The following is an 8582-nucleotide window of genomic DNA, read 5'->3' on the forward strand; positions in this document are numbered from 1 at the left end:
TGAGTCGGGGGCAGGGAGGGGAACTGGATGGTGCCCAGAAATATCTCCCACATTGAATTACTCAATCAATCTTTACCTGGAGTTCTCTGTAAAGACAAACTAGTTAGAGGAAGGAGAAAGGGCAGAGAGGCTGAAGAAGAGATGGGAAATAAGTCACTATAGATAGAGTAGTTTTTCAGAAGAAAATTTCTCCACTGAGAGCACTGGTAGGAAATGTATTTTGATGAACAGCTGCATATAAATATGTTGGCAGAGGGGAAGTAATGTACTGTGCTCATGTGGTCCTCCCAAATACAAAAATAAAAAGACAGTATTAGCACTCAGTCAAAATACCTGACATTCTGCAAATGAAGATTGTTTTGAGTTGTTGCCTAGAATAAGTTTTAAGTAGGTTTCAACTCAAGACTAAAAGACCTACATTCAGGTCTGGATTCATTTGCCCACATGCAGAGGCTGTCTGAGCTGCCCTGGAGTTACAGATGTACCCATGAAGTGCTTGGAAATGTGACCCAGGGCTCCCTTCTGGAGCATTAGTTGGTCACCTGGAAACCTCCAGGCATCTCGGTTGAGACATCTTCTGTCTCTCCATTTACTGCAAAGGGAAGCCTAGACAACTCGATTAGAGGTAGACAGCTGCGTTGAGGAGTTTGGTGCTGGGTCAGGACAATCTTGTCCCTTTCTGCACCTAAAATAGAATGACAACTCATGCACCGCTGAGGGAATGTGAAGGGAGTGTGTCTTGCTGATTTAGGGACTCCTTCCAGAAGTGCTGGTAACACAAAGATGTTGGCCATGCAGAAACAGAGCGTTTCCCTGAAGACGGTCACCCTTCTTCTCTGGAACGGTTGAGAGAGCTCAGCCCCTCAGAGTGTGACCGGCTGTGTGAAAGGGCAAGCAGTGGCAAGGCCAGTCCTGGGCAGGGAGTGTTTTAGGGCACTGAACTCCATGTGAGACACAACCATACTGTTTTTAATGTTACAGGCCTGATTATGACAGAACAATTCAGAAAATGTCAAAAAATCAAATGAAGCAACAAAGAAATTAAGGAAACAATTTAAAGGGAAGGAAATGTTCTACTTCTGTGGTGGGGTGATGCTGGTTGGATGCCAGGTGCCCACCAAGCCACTCTATCACTCCCCCTCCTCAGCTGGACAGGGGGAGAAAAATATGACAAAAGGCTCGTGGGTCGAGATAAGGACAGGGAGATCACCATCAATTCCTGTCATGGCCAAAACAGACTCAACTTGAGGAAATTAATTTCATTTATTGCCAATCAAAAGTGAGAGTAAGATAATGAGAAGTAAGAACAGTCTTAAAACACCTTCCCCCCACCCTTTCCTTCTTCCTGGGCTCAGTTTCCCTCCCGATTTTCTCTACCTCCTCCCCAATGAGCGGTGCAGGGGGACAGGGAATGGGGGTTGTGGTCAATTCATCACACGTTGTCTCTGCTGCTCCTTCATCCTCAGGGAGAGGACTCCTCACACTCTTCCCCTGCTCCAGCGTGGGGTGCCTCCCATGGAAGACAGTTTTCCACAAACTGGTCACACAGCTCAGCTAACATGGGTGTTGTCCTCTCCTGGGCACTTTCCAGACCAGCCCAGACCTTTCCTGGCTCTTCCCATCTCCCCTGACCTCTCCCCAGCCCAGCCCCACAGAGCAGCCCAGCCTGGGCTGGCCCCACGACAGTGCCCACCGCAGCCCACAGCCCCAGCCCCTCTGAAGGGAGCAGAGAAGGGTCAGCCTCCCCATCAGCCCCAGGGCTGGAGGCTCACCCTGGCATGAGGAAAGGGAGGTTAGGGAAACTGCAGGAATCCTGGTCTCTGGTCCAGGAGATGCCACAGACCGACCATGCCCCATCATTGCCAGTCCCCCACCCCACGCCAGCACAAGAGTCCTGGTCAGGGCACAGAGCAGCGTGCCCCAAGTGGATGTCTGCAGAAAGAGGTTTCTCTTTCTCATGGATTCCTCCCTGCAGGCACAGAAATGCTCCCTTGCTCTTTTCCCTGGACATCCCTTTCCCCTGGCCAGCTTGTCTTGGTTCCCACCCCGTGCTCTCCACAGGCCCTCAGCTGGCAGAGCTGCTCTGAGGAGACCAGGTCCTGCTGTTGTCCACAGCCATGGCTCCAGGGAAGCAGCAGCCCCAACGTGAAGGTGGCAGAAAGGATCTGCCCACTGAGGCAGTGAGGGGCATCCCCAAGGTCCACGAATGCCTGCTCCTCCATGTGGCAGCTGGGCTGGTGGCTCCTTGACACCTCCTGTATGCTGGGGCTGCACCCCCAGCTGCAGAGGAGTTGTACAAGATGGGAGCAGAGACAAAGAATTTTCTGCTGGATTCTTTATTGTGTCTACCTAAACAGGGAGCCTGGCTCCATATCTGTGTGACATCTTCTACGCCAGAAAACACTGCCAAGGCCGTAATAATATTATTTAAGTGGAAGAAATATATGACGTAAAATAAACAACGAGAAAAACAAGAAATAAATGATCAAAAGAGCAAGCGAGCTTTTCCTGAGGATGATGGCCACTTTACTGATGCTGCAGTAGTCTGTACTCAAACAGTTTCCGCAGGGCCTCCTTGATGTCTGTGTTCCTCATGCTGTAGATGAGGGGGTTCACTGCTGGAGGCACCACCGCGTACAGAACTGCCACCACAAGATCCAGGGATGGGGAGGAGATGGAGGGGGGCTTCAGGTAGGCAAACGTGCCAGAAGTGACATACAGAGAGACCACGGCCAGGTGAGGGAGGCACGTGGAAAAGGCTTTGTGGCGTCCCTGCTCAGAGGGGATCCTTAGTACAGCCCTGAAGATCTGCACATAGGACAGCACAATGAAAACAAAACTAGCGAAAATGAAGAAGGTGCTAAATATGACAAGCCCAACTTCCCTGAGGTAGTCATCGGAGCAAGAAAGCTTGAGGATGTGGGGGATTCACAGAAGAACTGGTCCTCAACATTACTGTGGCAGAGGGGTATGGAAAACGTATTGGCAGTGTGCAGCAGAGCATGGAGAAACCCAGTGCCCCAGGCAGCTGCTGCCATGTGGACACAAGCTCTGCTGCCCAGGAGGGTCCCGTAGTGCAGGGGTTTGCAGATGGCCACATAGCGGTCATAGGCCATGATGGTGAGAAGAGAATACTCTGCACCTAACAAGAAGAATACAAAGAAGACCTGGGCAGCACATCCTGCGTAGGAGATGGCCCTGGTGTCCCAGAGGGAATTGGCCATGGATTTGGGGACAGCGATGGAAATGGAGCCCAGGTCAAGAACAGAGAGGTTGAGGAGGAAGAAGTACATGGGGGTGTGGAGGCGGTGGTCGCAGGCGATGGCAGTGATGATGAGGCCATTGCCCAGGAGGGCAGCCAGGTAGATGCCCAGGAAGAGCCAGAAGTGCAAGAGCTGCAGCTCCCGCCTGTCTGTGAATGCCAGGAGAAGGAACTCGTTCATGGAGCTGCCATTGGACATCTGCTGCTTCTGGGCACGGAAACTGCCAAAGGAGAATAACCAGAAAAATTCAGAGAAGCTTCTCTGAGCAAAATTTGATTCCTTCATTGTGAAATACCTAAGGGAGCTTTTCTTTCCTGGGTGACCGGAATGCACCTCCGAGGCTTCAGCTCTGCTTTGTGCTGGCTGAGTGTGCTGTGCAGAGCCGTGCCCTCTCCCCAGGGGCTCCTTGAGGGTCAGCCCTGCTTTACAGCAATGACCCATGGAGGCAGCAACAGCCCAGGGTGTTTGGAGGGAGGGTTCCTGGGCAGGAGTTCCCTGTGCTGCACTAGAGCGCAGGGTGAAAGCTCCAAAGGACGCTTTCTTCCACAGAGGAAGGTGGGAGATGAGGTGCAGCAAATGCATCTCATTACACTGTGTTTTAGTATTCAGACACCCCCATCCCACTTGGGACATATATACTGGAAAGGGTAAAATTCCCGCATTGCCCCATTGCTCTCAGTGTAAACCTGCGTCAGTGCTCCCATCCAGGAGGGCTGCTCTGTCCATCAGCCTGGTGCCCAGCTGCTCTATGCTTGCACCGCTCCCAGCTGGAGGAGAACTGCATGCAGAGGTTGCTCTGGAAAAGCAACTGGGAGCAGAGGGGTCCTGTTGAAGGTGCAGATTTCAAAACACCTCTCCTTTCCAGCACAGCTCTGCAGAGTATGATGGAGAGGACAGGACAAGGATGCTGATTGGCGTGGGCAGATCAGGTGCTCTCAGACATCACCAAGGTCCTACAGGAGAGCTGTGCCCTTCTGGAGTGATGCTCACAGCCCCACAGGACTCCCTGTCCAGCCTGATCAGGTGTCTGAAGGTGATGTCTGCTAAAGGAAGCAGGGTCTCAAGCCAGGAAAATTAAGAGAGGGCTTGGGCACCTTGGTCCCATGGAAACACCTCCAGGGCAGCGCCCTCCAGGTCAGGGCCAGAGCAGGCACTCAGCACCCCCACCCCTTGCCCCACACCACCACCGTTACTGCCAGGGAGCCCAAAAGCAGGAAGAAGAGCAGCACAAGCAGGTGGAGAAACAAAGAAAAAACCTGCGACTCTCCTCCTAAGGGAAGCAAGGAGAGGAGAGGCGGCCGGGCACTCAGGAAAGCCTTCTCCTCACCCAGCAGGGCACAGCACCTCCCGGTTAGCAAAAGCCCAGGGCAGTTGCTCTCAGCCTCAGAGGAAGGTGTCTGCATTGGAGGGGATGACAGGAAGCTTTCCAAAGTCTCCCTCCCATGACATTGCTGGTTGGAGTTTCCTACAACACCCTGCCCATGTGTTTGCAGCCTGGAGCTATCCCTGGTGGGAACTGTATTCTCCCTCCAAGTTTTCCCTGTCAGGGATCACAGACCCCATCACCAGCTCCTGTCTGCTCAGCTCTCACCTGAAGAAACCTCCCAGTTCCAGGCACTCTCTAGAGGTACTCCCCGTTTGCAGGCAGTGAGGAGCAGGGCAGACAAACCCTGATGAGGACAGCAAAGGTGATGCTGGTGCTCTCTGGAGGGAGAGGAGGGGATGGAAGCAGTTGATTTGGTTCCCACCAGACCTGCTGATCTCTCAGGGTGGCAGCTCAGGACTCTCAGTCTCCCTCTCCAAAGGTGGCAGTGCCTTTCCCCTTTTACCAGAAACAGCAGGAAACGGAAAGCACAGCCTCAGGAAAGCTCTTTACCTTCAGGGGATCCCCTGCCTTGCTCTTCCTCTGGAAAAGTCCCCTCTGAAATGCCCTGGGCAGCTCTGGCTGCACACCCGGCCTTCACCCCTTCACCCTTGTCTACCATGAGCCCCTGGGCTGGGAGGCCTCCTGACAGAGCCCGTAGGCTGTAGGCTATGAACGCTTTAGGAGACCCTTCCAGGAATGGCAGCTGCATTGCCCTGCACCAAGAGACTTACCGTGACAAGGGCTGGAAAGGTTTCTTCCCTTGCAGCTCTCCTCTCTCCTCCCACTCCAGGCTGCCTTTAATCTCTCTCTGCCCTACTCCTTTTCCCAGAGCCCTGCTGTGCTTGGCAGAGGAGTTGCTCCCTCGCTGAGCTGTCTCTCTGCACTGCTGCCTGCTTCCCAGGAGCTCCCTCCATCCCAGGAGCCCGTCTCAGCTCCGGAGGAGAGGACCTGCCCAAGACGTCACTTGCTCTGCCCCCACCCCACTCGGTGCTCCCTCCAGGTGTCCCTGGGGCTCTCCAGGAACCTGCTTGGGAAGAGACTGAAGGAATCACCGATGTTGCCTGTCTCAGCTCTGCAGAGACATTTCTTTGCAGCAGTGCCCTTTCTCCTCTTGGAGACACAGTTAGGTCTGAGAATCCCCCTTCCTTGGCCCATCGTGAGACAGGACACCTGGACACTGGCAGGGAGGCATCTCCTTTAGCCATGCTGAGAGAAGGCAATCAGCTGAGGCAATGGAGGCATCTCCTCCTGGAGTTGTAGTCTTGCAGTGGAAGGGACCTCAGCTCCCTCCCGTGCCTGCCACAAACCCACAGGACATGAGATTCCTCTTGCTTCAGTCATGGTGTCTCCTAAAAATAGGCACCTGCACTCCTTTTCTGTGGTCCCATGGGCATTGATGGAGATGGAGACCAGAAGTTCACACACAAACACCTGGTGATGTCTGAGGTGCCAGATGTTGTCCACAATAATGGAGCAGTACTGAGAGATTGGGAAACATCTGGGGGCATCATCCTGCAGCCTGGTGAGGATGCCAGCTGAAATGACGGCAGATGCCCATATTTACGACATCACCCCCTGTCCCTACTCACGCTGTTCAGGGCCGCTTAGAGAGATGTCCAGCTGACCAAATGGAGTTCTGTGCCAGAGGGAGAGGGAAGTCTTTCTCTTTCTCCCCTCCTTTAGCTGTATTGACTAGCTGTCCGTTGCCTGTAACAAGAGTTGTCTCACACAGCCCCACGGAGCCTAACCTAATTCAGGGCAGCTGCTCATTGAATGGCCAAGCACAGGCCTGTAGGGCTCTGTGAGACGCCAAGGCTCTCCACCAAAACTGCCTGTGGCTGGCAGGGACAGCACAGGACCTGCAGGAAAGCCGTGTCCCCTCAGAGCGGGTGCGTGACAGACACCCCAGGCGCCATCTCAGATTCCTTCGGTGCTTGTGTGCAAGTGACTGATTGCCACCCCTGCAGTGAGGCCAGCCCTGTCCCATCTCTGTCCAGCAGATGCAAGGCACCGCATAATAAGAAGCGCATTGCACTGGGCTCTCCACTTGTGGGCCTATGTTCTCAGCTTCTTCTACTTCTCCTCTGCCCCATCCCTTACTCACCCTCTTGACGATACAGTCTTCAAAGAGCCCAGTGAATTTCGAGTAGGCATAGATCACAGGATGTCCACACCCAAGGACGCTTTCAGCAGCACCTTGTCCTTCCAGGAGATCAGTGCCTCTCTCCACCAAAGGCCCTGCAGGGCTGCAGAGACACCACAGACAGCAATGCCCTCTCCTGCCAGGGCTGCCCAGCCCAGCCCTGTTTCTCTCGGACCTTGGGGACAGCAGGCATTGCTCTCTTTTAGGGCACCTCAAGTCTTTCTTACAATGCCATCTGCCATCCGCTCCAGCATGTCTGTGCCATGTGGCAAAGCTTTTGCGTACATGGGCTCTTGGGTGCTTGGTGTCCCTGTTCAGCATGACAAGGCTGAGGTTGGCTTGGAGCCACAACTCGGGGGCTGCGGCCCGGATGTGCAACACTCTCCTCTGACTGGGAACAGCCAGCAGGAGCTGGAGCCCCGAGGTCTGTCACAAGCTGTGACTTCTGAGGCACAGTGGGACACCTCCCACAGCTGGTGTGCTGCAATGGATGGATAAAGGTTCTTCACGAGGCACAGGCTGGGAGCATCAGAAGAGGAATACTTTCTGTGTGAAGGAGTTGCTTGGATGTATGGAGCTCCTTGCTGGGAAAGTCAACAGGTTGGGTGAGCCCTTGTGGGTGAGGATTGGAGGAGAGGTCAGTTAGGGCAACATCGTGATGGGAGATAAAGAACTGGTGATCAAGGGGAGGAGGTGGACAGGCACTTACTTAAGCAGCTCCAGGAGGTCTCCAGGTCAGTGACATGGGGCTCTTTCTGGGGACTTTAATGACCCTGACATTCATTGGAGGGGAACAGAGCACTGTGAAAACAGACCAATAGGTTTCTGGAGGGGGTTGGAGCAATTTCTTTGCAAAGCCACCAGCTGGACCAACAGAGATGATGCTCACCTGGATCAGGTCCTTGCATACCATGAAGAGTGGTCAGGGACCTGAAAACCAGGGTCATCCTTCACTGTAGTGATCATGTAATAGGGGGGTCCCAGCTCTTGAGCAGCCTGAGGAGGGAGAGGAGCAGAGGGCAGGTGTCAGACCTCAGAGGGGAAGACTTTGGCCTGTTGAGGGGGCTTTTAGTGGGGATCCCGTGGGCAGCAGTGGAGGGCAGCACAACTCAGTACAGCTTGTCTTTAACGAGAGAATCACCCACAAAGAGCAGCAGTGAGTACCTAGCTGACAAGACCAGCTTGGGTGAAGAGGGAACTCATGAGGAAGCTCCACAGGTAATGGAAGCAGAGAGGAGGAGGGTGCAGAGACTCACTTCAGAAGGAGGAATTTAGAAATAGGAATGGCTTTTTTATTTTTTTTTTTTTTAAGAAGAATTTTGGAAACCAGGGTGGGTTGAGTTACAGGAGCACAGATGCCTTGTGTCACCCTCCATCTGCAGTTTCCATTGGAGGGTCCAGGTCTCCCACGGCCCCTTGTGGTCACTCCCAGTCCCAGGTGAGTGTATCAGGCACACCAGGACCTCCTGAAGTGGCACTGGAGGCTTCTGGTCAGGAACTGAGCTCGGCCTGCAAAGATGAGGCAACTTTCTCAACATTTATGTAGTATGGGAACATTTTCATCAGCTGAAATGTTGGAATACTTTTCATAGAGAGAGAATGTTTTCCTGTGCTGCCGTCATGAAACTCTCCAGGATGTGTACTGCTCTCGGGACAAGAAACTTTGATCTTCCTGGCACTTGCTTGACCACTGCTCTGTGCAGTATGGAGTGTACTGGATCTCACTAATCTTCTACCTATTCCCACATGTCCTGATTCAACTGACCCTTTCTCAAGTCATCTTCTCCAGCAGACTGTCTGCACAGATGCC

The 8582-nt window shown here is 53.4% G+C and overlaps 1 pseudogene; it reads right to left on the reverse strand.

Annotated features, from left to right (window-relative positions):
- Window positions 1–2526: 2526 nt before the first annotated feature.
- LOC148051721 (olfactory receptor 14J1-like) lies at window positions 2527–3461 on the reverse strand (annotated as a pseudogene).
- Window positions 3462–8582: the final 5121 nt, after the last annotated feature.

The sequence above is a fragment of the Nipponia nippon genome, unplaced genomic scaffold (assembly GCF_047370975.1).
Source record: "Nipponia nippon isolate SJK-2023a ecotype South Korea unplaced genomic scaffold, ASM4737097v1 scaffold_56, whole genome shotgun sequence".
Classification (NCBI taxonomy): domain Eukaryota; kingdom Metazoa; phylum Chordata; class Aves; order Pelecaniformes; family Threskiornithidae; genus Nipponia; species Nipponia nippon.